A 22,057-nucleotide genomic window follows, 5' to 3' on the forward strand; every position below is an offset into this window, starting at 1 on the left:
TGAAGTCTTTCCCTTTCCTTACAAATGGGGCAATGTCATTCATTCTGATAGACTTATAGACTTCTATGGTCTATATATACATTTTCTTGATGAGCAAAAGAATTAGAGAGAGACTTCTCAAAAGAATAGCCAATAGACACATGAAGAGATGTTCAACATCTCTGCCAATCAAAACAATATTGAGATTCTACCTCACTCCAGTTAGAATGGCCTTTATGAAGAAACCTGATAACAAATGCTGGTGGGAATGTGGCCAAAAGGGAATGCTCCTACACTGTTGATGGGAATGTAACCTTTTAAACCACTCTGGAAAGAAGTATGTAATTTTCTCTAAACACTGAATGTAGAGCTTCCCTATGACCTACCAATCCCATCTCTGAGCATTTACCCAAATGACTCCAAACCAGGTCACACTAAAGTCTCCAGCATGGCCTTATTCACTGAAGCGTTGGTTACCATGGCCAAGCTATGGAATCAATCCAGACGGCCCCCAGTGGACAAATGGATCAAGAAAATGTGATATGTCTTCTATGCTTCCATCAGAAAGTATGATCTTGGAAACAATTGTACTAACTGAAATAAACCAGACCCAAAGAAACACTGGCTGCATGGTGTCCCTCTTTGCAATAACTAGAATGTGCCTATAAATCTACAAGTAAATCCAGTGGGCAGTAAAAGACAATCACACCTGAACACAATTAATTAAACACAATCCAAACAATCACAGTGAGACCAAAGGAAGATCTTCTTGGGAGAGGAATGCAAGAGCTCAACAGTTGTTTGCAAAAGATCATCTAAAATGATGCTTATTTCAATGAACTCCAAGAAATGGAAGAGGTTTTTTAATTATATTATTTGTATTTTTTCTTTTGTTTGTTCTCTTCTGACACTATTTTTGATTTCTATACCCTTTGTCTTGCATATAAGTTTCTCTGATTGGAGAGGGGAAGGGGAAGAACATAAATGGTGGGAGTAAGAGTGAAACCCACTAGACAGTATGTTGGAAATGAACTATACAGCCCGGGGGAAGGAAGTTGGGTAGGGCAAAAACTTGAAGAAAATGAGAGGGGGGAGGGTGACATTGCTCTACAGGAAATGTAATTATCTAAATTATATAACTGTGACCTCTGTACATCACCTTTACAATAAATTCTTTGGCAGTTGTGGGGCTTGAGTTCAGGCCTGAGCACTGTCCTTGGACTTTTCTCAAGGCTAGAACTCTACCACTTGAGCCACAGCACCACTTCCAGCTTTTTTCTATGTATGTGGTACCTTGGAATCAAACCTGGGTCTTCATGCACACTAGGCAAGCACTCTACCACTAGGCCAAACTCCTGGTCCCTACAATAATTTTTTTTTTTAAGAAAGATACTCTTCCTTAAGCAAATCTTTATGAGGACTGTGTTGGAAGCCCCTGAGCCAGATACTTCAAAGAATACAAAGAGAAGTAAGATACAGTTTGTAGTTAAAAACCTACTGTAACTTTTTGTAATTTTGAGAGTCTGCTGCCTATGCATAAGTTACAATTGGCATTCAATATAAATATGACATAAAAGGCCCTATATACCAGCAAATTGAAAAAAGTCAAAACTAGCTAAAGATGTCATGCTATTCTTGATTTCTTGATTCTATTCTATCCTAAGAAATAATAAAATTCATCACTGTTTTGGTTTTTATATTATAATCATATAAATGAAGAAGAAAAAAATTGTGTGTATTCTGAAATTTGAAAAAATTGAACAAAATCATGTATCTTTATCAGGAGCAATCTTATTTATTTATTTATTTATTTATTTTTTTAGTCAGGGGTTTGAACTTAGGGCCTGGGTGCTGTCCCTCCACTTTTTTTTTGCTCAAGGCTTGCATTCTGGTTTTGAGGTAGGTAATTGAAAATAAGTCTCTCACGCAAGGACATTACTTCCCTGGCTTACTTTGAACTGTGATCCTCAAATCTCAGCCTCCTAAGTAGCTGGGATTATAGACATGAGCCACCAATGCTTGGCAGGAACATCCTTTAGTAAAGCAGAATTTGCTCCAGAAAGTTTCACATATCACATATTTAAGTGAAAATTCCAGAAGTACAATACTGAACATATTTAAAAAAATTTTCTGGATACAAGTTACAAGCCACAATAAATATAACTTATTTTATTACTATAACAAAAAACCTGAAATTGCATACTGATATTAAAAGCATTACTTTTACCATTCTGGATTTCCAAGGGCATGGTGCCAGCATCAGTTTAGCCCTGGTGATGGCCTCTTGTCAGAAGACAGCATAATGATAGTAGCATACGTGGGAGGGAGAGATCACCTCGTGGTCAGGCAGGGAGCCAGAAAGTGACTGCAGAGTCAAAACCATTCTCATAACAACTTGACCTTATGAGAATGAACTCAGGGTCTCACAAGAATTGCATAATCTCTTTTGAGGTGAGAGCCCCCAGTGATGTAAACAGCTATGCCTTGATCCTGTTTCCCTTCATCTTCTGCTTCTTTCGCAGTCTAGGCGTCTTAATTTTTAACAAAGCTCAGTTGCCTGAAACTTTTTTAATCCTTGGCTCACATAGCATGACATGATATGTTATACGATCTGATGTGCTGACTGTGTGGTAGGACAAGAATACTTATGTAGCGGAATGTAAGCAAGTTTTGGAAGAGGTGCCATTCACTCCATAATTAGTATCTAAATATTCAAAAGGACAAAGTAATTGAGGATACCATAGTACCAAATTCAAAATATAAACAGTAGAAATTCATGTTATCTTGCTCATATTAATGTCATCAGAAAAAAGTGGTTACTCAGAGTCTAAATTTTCTTAGTATTTCAGAGTCCTTAGGTAGCTTAAACATGAGGCAAGGAATGTTTAAACATAAAACAATAAAGTTTACAAGAGATTGAGAGGGGGTGGGGGGAGGAAAATGGGGACAATAACATGTGAAGGGGTGTCAATGTGTGAGAAGTAATGCACCTGATGAATGTAACTGTAACCCTACTATATATTATCCCGACCATAGAAAGGAAAAAAATATAATAATAACGTTTAATTTATTATATAACATAAAAACCAAAACAGTGATGCATTTTATTATTTCTTAGGATAGAATAGAATCAAGAATAGCATGTTTCTTTGGCTAGTTTTAATTTTTTCATTTTGCTGGTATAGAGGGCCTTTTACTACATAGGATATGTATATATATGTATATGATATATCTCTAATCTCTATATATGGATATACATATAGACAGATATGTAGGTGGGTAGATAGGTAGATAGATAAAAATGAAACTATTTAAATAGAGGAGGTGAGTAGCATTTGAAGAGATGGAGAATTATGTTCAAGGTTCATTCTACTTGCAAACTGCCATATTTAATTGAAACTCTTTTGTACAACTATTTAAGGAATTTTTGTGTGTGTGTGGGTCATGGGGCTTGAACTCAGACTGGGTACTATCCCTAAGCTATTCAGCTCAAGCCTACCACCCTACCCTTGAGCTACAGCCCCACTTCCCATTTTCTAGAGTTTAATTGGAGATATGAGTCTCCCGTCCTTTTGTGCCCATGCTGGCTTTAAACCTTGATCCTCAGATCTCAGCCTCCTGAGTGGTTAGGATTACAGGTGTGAGGCGCTACACCTGCATCTTTTTTAAAAAAGAAAAAGATGGAAATATGAGCTAGATGAACCAGTTTAACCCTTGGATCAGTTTTGGATTCCTTATGTGATTCTGTAGCCTGGCCATATGATCCAGTTTCCTTCTAGGTCAAATTGGCTGAACTTTAGGATACAGAAACAAGAAATTACCTCTGTGATTGCTGTCCTTAATGTGAAGTTATTTCTTCTCTCTTTTTTTCCTTTATGGTTTATCTCATGATGTTACTGTATCTGACTTTGTTACCTGGTATATTGTATATATGTTTATTTGAAATAGGAAAGGAAAGGAAAAAAGCAAGATGACTGGGAGGGGTTGAGGGGGGGAGGAAAAGTGGGAGAAAAACATGAGAAGGGGTAGCAATGTTCAAGAAGTAATGTACCCACTTCCTGAAGAATGTATGTGTAACCCCTCTATACATTACCTTGACAATAAAAAACAAATTAGCCAGGCAGGGTGTCCTCACACCTGTAATCCTAGCTACTCAGGAGGCTGAGATCTAAGGATTGTGGTTCAAAGCCAGACCGGGCACTGAAGTCTGTGAGATTCTTATCTCCAATTCATCACCAGAAAAGCGGAAGTGGCGCTGTGGCTCAAGGGGTAGGGCGGTAGCCTTGAGCTGAAGAGCTCAGGGACAGTGCCCAGGTCCAGAGTTCAAGCCCCACGACTGACAAAAAAAAAAAGAAAGAAAATAAATTGTGTTTTCTTCAGATTTGAGAGGCGGGAGTAAAATAAGTACAAGTAACCAGCAGCCTTGGTTCTTCACGTATCTACTTCTGAGGTTCATTGAGTTCCACTTATTCTGTCAGTCTTTTTCAAGGAGAGGAATTAATTGGACACGCGGATCATCACATAGGTCAGGATGCTGCTTCCCATGCTCTATCCTTCCTGTCTGCTACCGATTCCAGGAAATCAGAATTGGCTGCCAGCTGTGCTGCTCCACTCTAATTCACTCACGCCAGCACTACTGAGGCTGATGATAAAATATTGCCCATTGAGTGGGTCCAGCACGCTGAGGAAATGAACAAGCAGAAAGCATATCCAACTTAAACAAAATGACTCACCAATGACATCACGGATGTTTCAAATATTACTGTTTCATGTTGTACCTAGTTTCCAGTAAAATAAATATTTTGGTTTATGCAAGCCCCCACATTCCCAGGAATGGAATTTGAAAGCTGGACAATGTAAGTAAAAGATAGCAAGCAGACTATGTGTTCTGGTATAAAGGCATAGTGTAGACCTTACATTCATTTTTCTTTTAGGGTGAGTATTTTTTTTAATGAGGAAATTCTTCAATTCCTCATTCAGATATATTCTTGGCAGACATTAGTCCTCTAGACAAGTCTTAACTGATCTTCAAAGCATGGACTACCTGGACTCAGCCAGGAACCCTAGCTTCATTATCCTTTATGTACTCTTGTTGTAATATGAAAGTAGAGGTTAGGACATGTAATAACAATTAACACAGACATTCTGGTACAATGTAGGTACTAGAATGGATAGGTGACTCAGATCAGATGCTCATTTCTCTGCCCTCGTTATCTGAGCATCATGTTAATAAAACTCCAGAACCATGAACCATTTCCTAGGAAAATGTGGGACAGCCATGAATGGAATAGGACAAAATTATTGACTGACAAGGGGAGATTTAAGCAAAATCTGAATTATAGAAAAGCATAAGCTTGAGAGATGTGGTTGATAAGTTAACACAAACACAGCTCCTGTTTCCTTCTTCCCCAGCTCATTTGCCTCCTTAAAATCTTATGGTAGCTGGTTTCCACAGGCAGGTGGGTAGAAGTGCAGTTCCAGGCTCTCAGAATTTTGGCAGAGGAAATTGAGCACAACTTTTTCACTTTCAAAGGACAGGCAATAAACATCACTAGGGAGTGTGTTAAAATCAAGATCAGCTGAGACCTGAGTGTCTCCATAGAAGACAATGTTGGCTCAGACCTCCTTACCGTCACAGAGCGGAGAAGGAACTGTGCAGGAAGCTAGACTTTCCTGTTTCTCAGGGAGACCTCAGCACAAGAGAGTTTCCTTCAGGGCCTGCAATGAAGGCTGGCAGATTTTGCTTTGGCTTTATAGCCCCTTGTAGGTAGAGAAAGAATCAATTTTTCCTGTCTGTGGAACTCTTTTCATGAATAGGTATAAATTGATACAGAAAAATAACCCATCCAATAGTTCAGAAAGCAGCCAGCAGAATAGTGATAGCATTCTTCTTACAGTACTGCTGGAGGAACACAGGCACTCATGAACTACAGGTCAAGTGCAGCATAAAAGCATCTTCTTAGAAATGAAAACCTAGCTCCCAATATATAACTTTAGAAAATTAATCCAGGGAGAAGCTAGCATAGCCTATTGAAATCTGAGTAAAGGTATTGACACATTAGATCTAAGAAAAATCCTAAAGCAAGAGGCAAAACATGGACTTAAAAAGAAAAAAAAAGTCAAATCCAATGAAGCTAGCATCTTCCCCAGTTGCTAGAGGTGGAGAGTACAACAAATGGAACAGAGCAGTAACAAAATGAGGAGAACAAAATTAGTTTGGTTTAAGGCTTAACCGTGGTAAACGTATGGAATGCTAGGGATGTGGGGGAAAAAAATCTCATGGATGTCCTTAGGAGTAAAAACAAACTATCAACAAAGGAAAAAATGCCATGTTTCTATCAGATTTTTCATCTGAAATAATGGAAACTAGAACTGATAATTAACTACTCTCTATAGATTATGAGTCATAGCATCTATTCCCTGAAAATATAATTCATCTTTGCCATGAAAGGAAAACATTTGAAGAATCTTGCAAGTTTATTGGTATGTATATCATTCATCACAAGAACAAAAGCTTAAATGGAATAAGGAACAAGCAAGAATAGAAATCTCAAGACTGAAAAAGATGAAGAGACAAGTAGAACTGGATGAAGTGAGAGAAAGAAATGTTGAAAGAGAAAGAACATTAAAATATTATAAAGGATTTACTCAAGAAGATGGGAAAAGAGGGAAATAAATTTGAGGTCTAGGATTACAATTTGCTTTCATATAATAGTCCAATAATACACTCTGATTCTTAAAATGGAAGGGAAAATAACCTCATAGGAAGCATAAAGAGAGGTAATATTGATAGTAGACAACAGGAATATAAGGCTGAAAGTACTGGAAAGGAGCTCATCAGCTAATTTACAAACAATAAAAACACCTTTCTAGAGGCCAGGAAGTCCAAGATGAAGGTGCAAACAGATTGAGTATATAGTGAGGGCTGTCTTTCTACATCATAGTATTTCTCCCTCTGCTATGTACTCATGGTGGAAAAGGAAAAGCAGTTCTCTGGACCTCTTTGAAGAGCAAGGATTTCAATGATAAGTCCTTTTCTCTCATAACCATTTTACCTTTTAGCACCATCATGTCATCACATTGGTGGTTTTATTTGATGGGAAAACATAAATATTTAGATCATAGTACATTTTTATACAGAACTTTAATTCCCTTCATAGGTATGCACATATAATGAAGCATATATTACATATTTCTGTAAGACTTTCACAGGAATAAATCATGTGCTTAGCCAAAGAAATATTGAAAAAGTAGATGGTTTATGTTACATTCTCTCCTCACAATGTAATAAAGATACTGGAAGTTAAGTCACACAGTGAAATAGGTATTCTATGAAAGAGGAAATTAAAGAAAGGTAGTAATGTTCAGAAACATTGGAAAATCAGGAACAATCTGATTAAAATAATGGGTATATCAAAAATAATGAAGCATACCAAAAACAATTCAGAAGAAAATATATTGCTTTTAATTATGGAAGCGAAAGATTAAAAAGAAATTAAGTTCTTACCTTAAGAACCCAAGTAAGAACAACAATAGAATAAAAGTTGAAGTTATTCAAGTAAATGATATGCTGGAAAAGAATAGTAAATTCATGATTTTGGGTGGGCACTCTCCTTGAGCTTTCTCAAAGCTAGTGTTCTACCACTTGAGCTACAACACCACTTCCAGCTTTTGTGTGTATGTGGTACCAAGGAATCAAAGCCAGGGCTTTGTGCATGTTAGGTAAGAACTGTACACTCTAGGCTCTAAGATCATGATTTTTTAAAAATTCAAAATAATTTAGTGCTGGTCCTGGTGCTTGAACTCAGGACCTGGGCACTGTCTCTAAGGTTTTGTGCCCAAGGCTAGTAGCTTTACCACTTTGAGCTGTACCTCAATTTTCAGCTTTTTGGTAATTAATTAGAGTAAGAGTCTCACAGACTTTCCTATTTCACTGATTTTGGACTTTCATCCTTAGATTTCAGCCTCCTTGTGTAACTTAGATAATATTCACTGGTAATCAGCTTAACAGCCTTCTTTTTTTCTCAAGGCTAGCACTCTACCACTTGAGCCTCAGCACCACTTCCAGCTTTTTCTGTGTTTGTGGTACCAAGGAATCCAACCTAGGGCCTCACACATGCTAGGCAAGCCCTCTACCACACTCCTGGCCTGCAGGTTCTTTTTTTTTTTTTAGACCAATAAAATGGATATACACCAAGTGACCCTAAAATAAAAAAATACAGAATATAATCAGTCAAAATTAATTATGTGAAAACAGCAGAGTAACGTTCAACCACTATGGAAAGCAGTGTGGCAGTGCCTCAAAAGGCTAAACATAGAACTCCCCTATGACCCAGCAATTCCACTACTTGGCATTTACCCAACCATCCAGAAACAAGGACATACTAAATCCACTAGCACAACAATGTTCATTGCAGCACTATTCACCATAGCAAAGATATGGAACCAACCTAGATGTCCCTCAGTTGATGAATGGATCAACAAGTTGTGGTATTTGTACATAATGGAATTCTATGCTGCTGTCAGAAAGAATGACATCGCCCCATTTGTTAGGAAATGGAAAGACTTAGAAAAAAATCCTATTAAGTGAAGTAAGCCAGACTCAAAGGAACTTAGGCTCAATGGTTTCCCTCATTTGTCATCATCAGTAGAAACCTTGGGCTCTACTAGCAGAGATCTGCAATAGAGCAAAATCTTGATACATAAGGCCATATAGTATGAAGCTAATTGAAAGGACCTCCAGGATATTGAAACAAAAGCCATATAACGAATGATTGTTGTCCTTAAAGTACTATGTTTTCTCTCATCTCCTTTGCTGTCCTTTGGTTATCTCACATTGTTATAGTATCTCACTTTGTTATCTGATATATTGAATTTATTTGTATTTGGTTATTTGAAATTTGATAGGGAAGGGGGGAAAACCAAGACGGGTGGGGAGCGTGGGGGGGGAGGGGAATGGGTACCAAGACATGTGAAAGGGTATCAATATATGTGAATTAATGCACCTTCTATCTGGCAAATATCATGTAACCCTTTTACTAATTACAATAAAAAATGCAAAAAAAATAAAAAAATAAAAAATATGACCAAAAAAAAAGAAAACAGCAGAGTAAGAGAACTCTAAGTAAATGTGAAGTGACTTTAAAAAATGAATATATTTAAAAATAAGAGCTAGAAGAAACAAATACTTCCATGGTACAATAAAATTATGACACCTGACACAGAAGTAAAAATCCTGAAGAGATTAATTATTAGAGACTGGAAAAGTGATTAATGTTATGCCATTGAAAAAAACTTCAGGCAGATGAATTCCTGATGATTTTTGAATCTAACTATTAAAATTAGATAACTCTAACATTATTAAACTATTGTAGGTGTCAAAGAGCTTGCAATTTCTCTAGTTAATTCTAAGCAGCCAGAATAATTCCAAGACTAATGCCTAGGAAAGAAAGTAACAATAATGTAAAGTGAAATTCAGTTTTTTTCTCAGTATGAAAACAACATAATGAAGCATTCAGTAGACAAATGCAAGAGTCCTGTAACACACAAATAGATTTGAATGAAGGATCAGATCAAAACTACTTATGAATTATATTAAAAATTAAGATGGATCCTTCCCATCATTACCAAGAGAGCATGAAAGGAAATTGGATAAAAGTCAAGTGACTGAAGTCAAAGGAAATGGTAAGCAAAGTCCAGACCGAAAGGAATTACTCATGTATCTAAGGAAAGCTCACTAGAAAACATTGGCTAATTGACAAAAATTAAACACTTTATTTAGTTTCATTTGAGACAAGCAAACATCACTACAATCACTTACATTGGCGGTTGTAGAATTATAAGTACAATAACTGGTATAAATGAAAAAGGAAAGTTCCTGATTCTAATGATGCACTTAAATGCTTTGAAACATCTGAGACTCCCATGAAAACACAAGGGAATTTGGTGTAATGAATGAATAAAATACAAACTAGAAATCACTGGTCCCTGTTCATTCAGGCAAAACACTGTTCAAGAACATTTGGTTCAGAAAACAAGAGGCTGTAACATATAATAGAACAAATCTGATTATAAAGGAGCAGGACTTAGTACATGAACCAAGATATTTAAATATTGCGGAAATGATAAACAAAATACAACCACATAGAGTAGATGCCATCCTCTTGGGTAGAACGACTGGCTGTTATAAGCATGTCAGTTCTCCAAAATTTGTCCATAAATTGAAAGTCATTCTAAGTATTCTTTTTTCTCATATATATAATATCATTTCAGAGAGCAATAAGAAAAAGAACTTGGACTTTAGTCCAATATTCAACAGTAATTTTTTATGAGGTGTATTATTTAAGGTGGGCATTTTGAAGATTGATTGAGAATTAACAAAACATCTGCAAGAAAAGTGTTCTGAATACCTTAATATAGTTACATTATATTTATATTAATACTACATTTATATGATGAATATAAAATGATATATAGTGCTCTTTTCCTACTTGATGCTCGATCAATAGTAGATTTTTTATTAACACATATTAACTGTTTAAAATAAAGGATTTCACTGTAATATTTTCACAAATGCATATAACATACTTTGACCCTTATTTGTTTCATTACTTTATCTTATCCCCTTTTAATAACCTTCTTGAAATTTTAATGGGTTTCATTATGAACCTTCCATGCATTCTTTCATGTATACATAGTATTTCCTTCATATTACTCCATCTTTGTTTTTAAACCTCTCTACTTGCTCTTCTGTTTCTGCATTGGATTCCTTCCTATTCCCCAGTAATTTGGATTTCACATTGCTCTTGTGCCCCCCAGTCCTTTTGTGCTTTAATTATTTTTCAGGTAGAATCTCATGTTTTTGTCCAAGGGAAAACATGGAATGTCATTTTCATACCCATTCCTTTCCACAGCTAGGATTACAGATGTGCACACCATGTTGAGTTTGTTTGTTTACTTATTTATTGTACCAGTCCAGAGGCTTGAACTCAGGGCCTGAGCACTAGCCTTGCGCACAAAAGCTCAGAGATAGTGCCCTAAGTTTTTGTGTGCAAGGGCTAGTGCTCTACCACATGAGCCACAGAGAGAGAGAGAGAGAGAGAGAGAGAGAGAGAGAGAGAGAGAGAGAGAGAGAGAGAGAGAGAGAGAGAGAGAGAGAGAGGGAGGGGGGCGGGGGGGCAGGAACTTTCCTGCCTGGGCTGGCTTTGAATGGAGAGCCTCAGAGCTCAGACTCCTGAGTAGCTAGGATTACTGGCATGAGCTACTAGTACTCACCCCAGCTTATTTTTTGAGATAGTATTCAGTTATATTCCTCATCCCTCTCCCCTGGACTTGCCTCAAACTCTGGTACTCTCACTCTCTGCCTCTGCCTCCTGAATAGCTGGGATTCCTGGTGTGAACTAAAGCACCCAAATTCTTTCTACTCTCTTATATCATTGGAAAGTCATAGTTTTGAGTGTCACCAGGTATTGTTGGTTAGTGAATATTAATGAATCCACAATAACAACCTATGTTTCAATAAGGTTAAAATTTAATCGTTATTCTTCTGCTAACTCAGGCTCAGGAAATTGTCAGGAAACCCCTCAATGTTCAGAGATTCTACTGTTTACTGCTCTGTGGTTCTAGTCAACTGTCCTTACCTTTACCCTTTATCAGAATAGGCTCTTAGTAGGTGGTGCAGCTCCTTACGTGTAGCACGGCTTCACTGATGTCAATGGCAGACTGGCAGAGTCCATAGCTTTCTCTCTAATTCTATGCCATCAACACTGACACAAGGCTCAAGAAATCCAAACTCATTGTCATTTGTGACAATGATGCTTCAGTCTCTTGCCTTACGCTCTTTCTCTGGAAGGCTCAAAATCTCTTGAAGACCTTGAGGAAGACAAGAGAATATGGGTGCCATGTTATTCCCTTCATTCCTTTTGACAGCTTCCCAAAGCCACCATCACAAAAGTTCTCTTTTCTTTTATTCAGAAACATGTGTACCAAGAACATCAAGTACATAAATGGATACGGCACCAGTCCCTTAGCTTCAGAGATGTTTAGTCTCACCTTAGATTTAGATGGACCACTAAGGGCCTTATTCACCCTGGGTAAAGCCCTACCATTCAGTATCTTTCGTCAAGCACCCCAAAGTGCCTGGAGACATCATCCAAAAGTGAGCCCATTTGGCCCCAGTCACAGCTGCCTGTCTTCTCTGGGGATTCTGGGCTCTGACTCCATGGCAACATGGAACTCAGGGGATTTTTGTTATGTGGTAGGTAGTGAGGAGAGCACCTTAACAATAACAGCAGCACACTATATGGAAACAAATTAGTTCTACTCTTGATTTCTGAAAAAGCTTTCCTAAGGTGATGTATCCTTGTTACCTTGTTACATTTTTCTTCTTTAAAATTTAGTGAGTTATAGCAAGAGCTTTCATAGTAGATTCCCTTAAAAACCATTCCTTCTTGGGAGTGGAAGAATGATGAAGCATAAATGAATAACAATTTGACTTAGTGTCAAGCATAAAGTATGCAGCATAATACAAGAAGGCTCAACACAAAGGCAGTGGAGTCAACTGCTTCTTATTCTCACATGCTTCTCAACAGTGCATTTGTGACATTGATGTTCCAGGCTAGCTCTGCCAAAATTCTTGCCTTTTCTTCTCCATGGTTACTTGTACCCAGGTTGATGTCTACATTAGAGACAGAAAGTGACCCTCCCCCCTCTTTCCACTATGAAACCTGGTTTTCCCAAGCAAAAGATAAACAAACTCCACACTGGATGCTGAGTATAAAAATCAATAAAGCTCTAGGTATAGCTTTCCTTGCAGCCAGTTGGCAGAAGAGCACTGGTAAAGAAGTCCAGGAGGCAATGTCTGCTTTGCTGCTCAGAATCTATGAGACTTTAACCCAACACTACAAAGCGGGAGATGACTTTCCTCATTTAATAAATGCACATAGGCATGTAATGAAAGGACACTCAGAATAGTGTTCAGTTCACAGTAGGTGAAGCACACAGTAGGTGTGTTTCATTTGTGTTGATCTGTTTGCGGGAGGAAAGTATTTTATTTCAGAGATGATTAGATGGTGACAGTTCCTAGCTGGAATGCAATGGGAAGGTCGCCTCCTCCTTGAGGGAATCACACTGTCTAGACTATTGCTAACGAATATTCCACCTTTTCTTTCTACAAGGAAAGCTGCACGTGTGTTTAACCTTCGGGGTGGTCTGAAACAAACTTTGTGAAGTACAATTGTGACAGGGACGAGGACCCATCCAAGTCCCGAGGCTGTCATGAGTGGAAACTTTCACCAGTCTTGTCAAGGCCATGTCACACCAAGCACACGACCTGCCTCCAAACGTCCCAAGGCAATAACAATCTCTAGAACCTTGAACCACCCATGTCAAATAGGCTGGGATTCCTTCCATCTGTCCTCAGTCTGTCAGTTCTGTTTTCTTACATTACTTTTTGGTACTGCTGTGGCCCAGCATTTGCTTAAAACAGGGCCTCGGGTTCAGCACCATGTCTCTCCTCACAGTCTTCAGGGTAGTGTCCGTCAAATTTTATTTCTTAACTTTCAAGCTGGCCCTAGCTACCCCACCCCACCCCTCCGTCCCACCCTTTTATTTATTTATTTATTTATTTATTTATTTATTTATTTATTTATTTATTATGTGAGGAGGCTGAGATAAAAGATCAAAGCCACACACCTGGTCCCAGCACTCCCGTCCCCTCGCCGGGTGGGGTGGGTTGGGGTGGGGAGGAGGTGCCCCGGGGCGGGCCAGCGCGCCGTCGCCTCTCCCCGGAGAGGGGACCCAGCCCTGGGCGCCCCGGTTGCCTGGTCCTCTGTTTGCTGCGTTCTAAAGCGGGACCAAGGCTATTGCGGGGTGCAGCGGGGGTGCGCCCGGACCTCTCCACACGGCCCGTGGCAGCCTGCGAGGGAGCCGCCAGCGGCTCCGGGCTCGGTCCCCGCGGTCCCCGGCCCTCCCCGCGCGGATCGGGCCCAGGGCACCCCCCGCTCCTTCTTGGTTCCTCCCACCCCGTGCCGAGCCCCCCAGCCGTCCCGGGCGCTCGCGCCTCCCCGCACGACGCACACCCCCGGTGGCGGCGGGCGAATGGTCTGGCCCATCGGTAGCCGCCACCCCTCGGGCAGCGCCAGCTGCTCCAGCTGCTTGGGGGTCGGGCGCCGGAGCCTGAGCGGTGGCTGCCGCGGGCGGGCGGGCGGCTGGCGGCGGGCGGGGGCATCGCCTGAGACACCAGCGCCGGCTGCTGTGGGGTGGGGGTGGGGGCCCGGGAACCGACCGCGGGGCCTCTGGGGAGCGCGGGAGCCACCGAGGGACGGTCGCCGCCGAGGCGAGGACGCGGCTGGGCTGCCTCGCCCGTGAGTACCTGCTGCCGCCCCCCCGCCCGGTCCCGATTTCCCCCCCTCCCCGACTCCCTACCCCGGGATCTCGGACTCCATCCCGGACGCGCAGTGGTCCAGGGCAGGGTTGGGGGGGACCGAGTTCCCGGGAGGCGCCCGACGCGGGTGGCTGCTCTGGGGTGGCTCGTGATTCAGCACCCTGGGCGCCCGGAGGTTGGAGCGGGGGGGGGGGGGGAAGGGGACGCGGGCAGTTGCGGCTCCCACCCCTAGTTCCCAGGGCCCCCGAAGGTAGAGGTCCACGCGGGGAGGCCCGATGTGGGGCGAGTCCGCCCTCCCCCCACCCCACCCCGCATCCTAGTGCAAACCAACGTGGTGCTGAGGTGCGCTCTTCCAAGTGTGTCACATTCTCCCCCCACAACCACTGGAGGGGGATTAACACCGCCGCATCCTCATCCAGAGGGCATCTCTGATGGGATGGGCCACACTGCCCTGTCCAAGTTGAGTTCCGGGTGGGTTTGGGCTGGGTCCTAACACAGAGAGAAGAGACTGGAGATGGGAAATGATGCTGCTGTTAAGTCCCAGGCACTGGCTTTTATGTTATCTAGGTTATGTCGTTAAATCACTGCAAATCCAGAACCAGTTGGGGAAAAGTAAGGAGCAGGAATGGGAGGTGACATTCTCAAGGTCAACAACAGGCTGGGAAGATGAGTCCCCCTGTCTCCAACGTCCACAGATTTGGTCCACTGTCTTAATTAGTAAGGCATCCAAACGTGCGTCGTGTGCACTGCTACCTAGTAAACATAGAATGATTCCTCACGGTAGCAGTCTCAAACAACTTGTAAACTTTCTGCGTATGAGATTACTGAGTTTTAGATAAGAACGAATATTTTTTTTTGAATTATGCGGAAAAAGTGCATTTCCTAGGAAGTATCTGATATAGTACTATTTGGACGACACTGCATAGGAAAGCTGGGCCCAAACAGGGAGCTCAATCCATTCTTGTCAGTGATATATGGTAGCTGCTGGAGTCTTGGAGAAATCAGCTAGGACAGAAGAAAGAAATCTGGAAATCTCTATCATTAAACGTTAGGTAGTATTTAAAGTGAGAATAATTAATGTAATTCATGGAGTATGAGGCTGAATAACAGAGAACTGGGTGACAGATAAACATAAACTTAAATCATGTTATTTGAGTCATGTCAACTTTGTGCGCTTTGACCCTAGCAAGTGATAACTCTCTTTTTGTAGACTAAGAACATGAAAAAACAAAAGAGGTCAAAGATCACGCAAGAAAAGAATCTGGACCAATATTTACTCTTAGAGCTATCTGCCTCATTAAAAAAATATTGTAGTAAACTGTAATTTGATGCAGTGGGAAACTGGATTTATTTCTTTTTCCCTGCCCTTCAGATTGATTATACTGACCTTGTACACTCCTCCTGCAAAAGTAATGGATACTAGGTCTTCTTTGTTGGATCATTTGGTTTTCATTTATGATTTATAGATTTTTCTCTTAAGAAGTACATCTCTTGATGTCTCTGGAGGCATGTTGCTATAATACAAGTGCTCATTATCACTAAGGAACAGCATAATTGATGGCAGACAGCAACAGAGTCATTTTATATATACACTATTCCTAAAGCATTAAAATATTTGCAAGGGACAGAGTTGCTAACTTAATGGCTGCATTGATACAGTAAAGCGTACTGCCTAAGTAAGGACACAAAATGAAGACATACATTTCAATTTGTTGTTCAGACAAGAAAAGGGGTCCAGTGTAGAGTCCTAAATTAGATTCCTAAATAGAATCTAACTTAAAAAAAAAGTGGAAGTGAATCAAGTCAGTCTCTGACTAGTGTGTGTTTATTTTTTATATGAGTAAACCTTGGTGAAATGTCTTGTAATCAAATCTGTTTGCCCCCAAGAGAGGCAAAAAACTGATAAGAATGAATAAGCAGAAAAAAAAGGGAAATGTGTGTCTTAGTGACAGATTTTAAAATAGAAGAGACCTGGTTTCTTTAGGTATCATTATTGAGATATATATAATACCAATCTGGCTTTAGGTCTGTATGCTCTCTCTGTCTTTGTATTTACCTGCTAAATATTTTCAGGTCAATTAAATCCTTGGTCAGCAGGAACATCAAATGTAACTGTGTGATATTTGCTTACCTAGGATTAATTAACAAAATTACTCAGTGCACTTAATGTCAGGAAAAGTCTACTAACACCATAAAGGAATAAAGAATTAGAAGTTGAGTCAGAAATGTCAAAAGACCATGGAAGTCTTAGTGGATGGAAGTGCATCAAGCCAGCCTCTGCATGCTGGGAAGGATTTCCCAGATGAAAGGTGCTCATATGTTGTTTAGATTATGAAGAACCTTGGAGGTCAGACGTGCCATCTGTTTCTAATCTAGTATCTACAAAGAAATAGTGTAGATTTCTAAGCAGGATGAGTTTCTTTTATTATATTCTCTATATCCCTTGACTCAGGACCTCCTTCCAAAAAAATGATACATTTCCTAAAAGAACTTAACAAACTTCCTTATTTCCTCCTTCCCTCCCCCCCACCCCTCTCTCTCTCTCTCTCTCTCTCTCTCTCTCTCTCTCTCTCTCTCTCTCTCTCTCTCTCTCTCTCTCTCTCTCTCTCTCCCCTCCCCTCTCGCTTTCCTTTCGTTCTTTCTTCTTTCTTTTTGCCAGACCTGGGGTTTGAACTCAGGGCCTGGACACTGTCCTTAGACACTTTTATCTCAAGGCTAGCATTCTGCCACTTGAACCACAGGACCACTTCTGGCTTTTTCTGTGTTTGTGGTACCAAGGAATTGAACCCAGGGCTTCATGCATGCTAGGCAAGCACTCTATCACTAGGCTATACTTCTGGCTCCAAAAAATGTTTTCTGTGCAAGAAATTCCCCCATCTAAAGAAGTTTGCTCTTTAAAAAGCTGGTCCTCCTCAATTATAGAATTTAGAACAATTTGGAAACTATAAGAACATAAGAAGGAACAAAAGTTTACCATAGTCTCACCAAGCAGAAGTAGCCATTAACAGTTTGATGTTTTTCTGTGCTTCGCTTTAATTGTGATGTGTTGTTTACTTTCTATATGTAAATTTCACTTTAAATCTTCCCCCCTCTCTGTCACTCTCCCTTTCTCCCTTGTGGGTGGGTCCTGGGGCTTGAACTCAGAGGTTGGTGCTGTGTCTATGCTATTTTGCTCAAGGCTAGTGCTGTACCACTTGAGTCACAGCTTCACTTCTGGTGCTGGTTTGGTGGTTAATTAGAGATAAGCAGCTCACAAACGTTTTTGCTCTAGCTGACTTCGGACTATGAAACTTACCCTCCTGAGTAGCTAGAATTACAGGCATGCATCAACAGTGCTGGACTAATGCTGCTTTTTTTTTTTTAAACAACAACAAAAAAATCTGATCTATGAAGAAGTAATCATTTAAAATTGCAGTGTAACTTTGTATTAGATAAGTTAGAATGTACTAGTCATTCCTTTTGCCACTCTATTATTGATAATAGTAAGTAACACTAAGATGAACATGTTTGTATATAAGCTTTTGTTGGAAATTAATTTCTTAGGACACAGATTTGGGGTAAAGGATATAAATTCTTCAAGTTTTTTTTGAAGCAAGTGTGGAAACTCTACTACATTCTATATGTTCAATTTGGAACAGTTAAATATTGAGTGTAGAGTGATTGTGTATTAATATTAAAAATGCCCAGTCATGTCATTGGCTCCTCAGATTATACTTTTCAGGCAGCCTTTCTTTTGATTGGAAATATTAACTAAATCATAATAACTGATGGAAAGGCAGGCAGTTGGGACTACAGAGGGTGGAGATGTAATTAAAGTTGGAGAACAAGTTTGGTGAGAGGAGGCAAGAATTTATAGCTAGAGAAGAGGCATCTGTGATGACTTTCTAGTCTGAATGCTGTTAGTAGAATTTAAGTTTACATTACCATGTCTTTTCCCTTGTCACTTACCACACACTACATCTGTCTCTTTCAAACTTCAGCCTCCGTCTTCTTAGATTCCCTGCTTTGGTACCCTGGGAATGCAAGTCACAGGTAGGGGCATTCGATTTGGAGAATTTCGATTTGGACAGGAATCTGAAATCTTTGCACCATTTTCAGTGAAAGCCTTGACATATGGAAGGCACTTTTGATCTATATTGAATATTCAGGATCACTCCCTGGCACACATTTGCCATAGAGGACTTTGGTGGACAGAGGCCATTGGGGGAAGCATAACATTCCAAATGTCACTACCCAGTATGGAGGGGCTGCCCTTCTTTTGTTCCCAGTATCCTCTCATCAGAGGAAAGAAATCACTTAATGCAGGAGAGACACCATGTCTCTGTTTCCCCAATGTGTTGTAGGGACATACAACACTTACTCCTTATGATGAGAAGGGCAGAAGTCCAATGCTGAACTGATGCTTTAGCTAGCCAGATTTCTGACTTACTCCCTCAAGTTTTAATCTGAGCCTTCTCTGAGATCTGCTTCCATCTTGGTGAGAAATCTGGGAAGCTATTGAAGCAATTGGCTATTAAGTTTCTTTGAGTACTACTGGAAGAGAAGTCAGATATATGAACATATTCTGAAGCTAAAACTAGGGAGCAGAGGCAGATGCTTATAACATGTCCATCAATCTGGGAAACCTGAAAGGGAAACAATGAAAACTAAAACATTGGAAAACCAAAAAGAGGCATCCAGAACCCCTGTCCCCTTACTGCTCCTGAGAGCTTTCTTCTGATGAAAGATAGACATTCAGGTGGGTAGAGTATTTTAGGCACACTTTGTCCTGTAATTAGAAATTTTCTTAGGCTATTATTTTCATTTCTCTCAGGTCTTATCTGTCAAAGTTGAGCTGGGTTTAGCAATTTCCCTAGAGTTAAAAACAGAAAAGTTAAATTTAAATAGACTTCACTATTTATTCTCTACAAGCTTTATTTCCCAGTTGACATTTCTCTGTTAACGCATGACTGTATTTTAGTATACACAGTTAGTTGGCAGAGCTAGGCCACTGAGATTACTTGGGCTCTAGAAACGTGAGTGATAAACTCATTCTCTCTCTCTGTCTCTCTGTCTCTCTCTCTGTCTCTCTCTCTGTCTCTCTCTGTCTCTCTCTCTCTGTCTCTCTCTCTCTGTCTCTCTCTCTGTCGCTTTCTCTCTCTCTCTCTCTCGCTGTTTCTTTCTCTGTCTCTCTCTTATTTATTTATTTATTACTTGTAATCACCCAGTTGGCTTCTGTAATGGTCATTTTCTACTGGATCTTCTCTGGAGACGGCTTGGGTCTCTGAGAATATTTTCCTCACTGAAACTGATGATATTGTTGGGTGATATTGGTGGACGGGCTGAACTGTCTAGACATTGCCATTTCTAAATTGTGTTCTAACATCTGAACTTCCAGATTTATGGGTTGTTCTGTCCTCTGCCTAACCATGTGAAATGGAAGGTTATATTTGACAAAGGATTATTTTTGAACGTATCTGTTTTTCTCACCCACAGCTTTGCAAAATGTGAGCTAGAGAGCTTCAGCTCATTTAACAAGATGCCAAGAGCCTGTTTTTACATAAATTCTCCTTCCTCCTCCATGTATGTAACTGTTGATGTTCCCTCTCTCTCTCTTTTTTTTTTTAAAGTAAACTCAGCATTTGTAGCCTCAGAAATAGAACAGCAGTAATCCAGGCAGTTTCAAAATCATCCTGTAGTTACCTGTTGGATTACATTTTACCAGTGCTTATGCTCATTGCGGGCAATTCTGTCTTAGCTTTATTTTGTAAGCAAAGTGGTCCCAATTATTATTATTTTTTTTTGCCAGTCCTGGGCTTGAGCTCAGGGCCTGACCAAGGACTTTCTCAAGGCTAGGGCTCTACCACTTGAGCCTCAGCACCACTTCTGGCTTTTTTCTATGTATGTGCTACTGAGGAATTGAACCTGGGTCTTTGAGCATGCTAGGCAAGCACTCTACCACTAGGCCAAACTCCTGACCCCAATTAATTTTTTTTTAAATTAAATCTGTCTTAATTGTAGGCCTACTACATTATAAATAAGGAGTACTTATAGAAAAGTTAGCAACTGTGAGTTTAATTTGAATCATTGTATCTGATGGGAAATTTTCATGTGTAATTTTTTACTTACCAAATAAAATCTGTGGTCATGTGTAATGTTCATAGTAATTGCCAACAAAATCAGGACAATAATTTTAGCACATATTATGGTCTATATTTAGAACAGTTGACAGTTAACCAACAAATATGGGGTAGTGTTGTGGAGAAGGAAAGTAGAATTTGAAAAGCGTTTCAAATCAGCATTTTTAAAACAGATGGGGATATTTTCATTTAGCTGTAGCTTTGATCATAGCTAGAGGGTAACACTTGGTGATTTAGGCATGTTTAAGATTGGCAGGTGTTATTATTCTGTCCATTTTGACAATGTAAAAAGTAGCACTAAAGAGAAACACACAAAAGCAAAACAAGACCAGAAAAAATAAGCCTATAGGGTGGGATCAGAAATTAATATACAGCTGCTCCTTATCTAGTTCTGACATTTGATGCTTTCACTTACTGATGTATATAAACAGGAAGATGACTTCCAGTGGACTATTGGATAGACTTTGATTTTACATCTATGATGTTTGAAGAAGGTACAACTTACCAAGTGTATTGAATGCTAATCTAATTTTAGTTTACTTTAGCTTCCCAAATCACTGATTGGGTCAATACACACACACACTGCAACCCATTATTCTGGAACTTGCCATAAAGATTAAACGTATGTGGGCAACTTAAAATATTAATGGAAGTTCAAAAGGTTGGGATCACTACTTTTCAAAGTTACTAAATAGAACAGACAGCACATATATGTGCAAAAATGTGTTCCTTTGTTCGAAATCATTGCAAATAAGCATTTATTCTTTTTGTAGCAGAGCATTTGCTACTATATATGTTTATATATTATATTTTATAGTTGTCATTTTACAATAATCATTTTCTTTAAAAATATTTTCTAGTTCAAGAGTTGTTTTCATCCTTGACTAAGGTTTAAAAATTAAATACTTTTTAAAATTAGATATAGCCTGGCATATATGCTTCCATATTATACTTAACAGTGTGTCTGTAAATTTTGTTGTTAATATAGAGGAATGCAATTGATTTTGTGTCTCATTTTGTATCCTTCAACCTTACTGACCTTACATTATTGGTTCTAGAGGGTGAATATCCTTTTAGCATTTTTTAAATATATATCATGTTATCTCCTAATTGTTATATTTCTTTTTTCCAATCTATATGGGGTTTTTGTCTTATTCAGTGGCTAGCACTTCCAGTTAGTAGAACTTCCACTGTTAGTAGACATTGTTAGAGTGGACATCTTTACTTGTTTCCAATCTTAGAGGGAAGTCAGGTATTCATGATTATATATGATGTACTACAGGATTTGTGTGTGAGTGTGTGAGTGTGTGTGTGTGTGTGTGTGTGTGTGTGTGTGTGTGTGTTAATGTGGTTGTCTCTATATCTATGTGGCCTGCATCTGTCATTGCAACCCAACCACAGCTTCTTTTTAGAAATTATTCCCTGGGGAAGTGGTGCTGTGGCTCAAATGGTAGAGTATTAGCCTTGAGCTGAAGAGCTCAGGGACAGCACCCATACTTAGAGTTCAAGCCCTACTACCAACCAAAAAAAAATTATTCCCTGAATTAAACTGTATATCACTATTTATATAGCATTT

The 22,057-nt window shown here is 39.7% G+C and overlaps 1 protein-coding gene and 1 long non-coding RNA gene across 10 annotated transcripts in view; one reads left to right on the forward strand and one right to left on the reverse strand.

Annotated features, from left to right (window-relative positions):
- Nucleotides 1-3,266: 3,266 nt before the first annotated feature.
- On the reverse strand, nt 3,267-13,742 carry LOC150061588 (uncharacterized). Of its 2 annotated transcripts, none has more exons than XR_016535838.1 (3): nt 13,672-13,742; nt 11,619-11,850; nt 3,267-4,660 (listed from the first exon to the last, which is right to left on the reverse strand). It is a non-coding gene; the product is annotated as an uncharacterized LOC150061588 (long non-coding RNA). The 2 variants fall into 2 exon arrangements; XR_016535839.1 differs by lacking the exon at nt 13,672-13,742 and adding an exon at nt 12,348-12,422.
- A 496-nt stretch (nt 13,743-14,238) lies between these two features.
- The window catches only part of Ttll7 (tubulin tyrosine ligase like 7), a 122,442-nt gene continuing 114,623 nt past the window's right edge, over nt 14,239-22,057 (forward strand). For 7 of the 8 annotated variants that reach the window (XR_016535925.1, XR_016535926.1, XR_016535927.1 and 4 more), the window contains exon 1: nt 14,249-14,342. The gene's annotated coding sequence lies outside the window, so the exon portion shown is untranslated. Of the gene's footprint in view, nt 14,343-22,057 lie in introns of all 8 variants that reach the window. The other variant, XM_090334534.1, reaches the window with a different exon arrangement.

Source organism: Megascapheus bottae, chromosome 6 (genome assembly GCF_031878675.1).
Source record: "Megascapheus bottae isolate mThoBot1 chromosome 6, mThoBot2.hap1, whole genome shotgun sequence".
Lineage (NCBI taxonomy): Eukaryota > Metazoa > Chordata > Mammalia > Rodentia > Geomyidae > Megascapheus > Megascapheus bottae.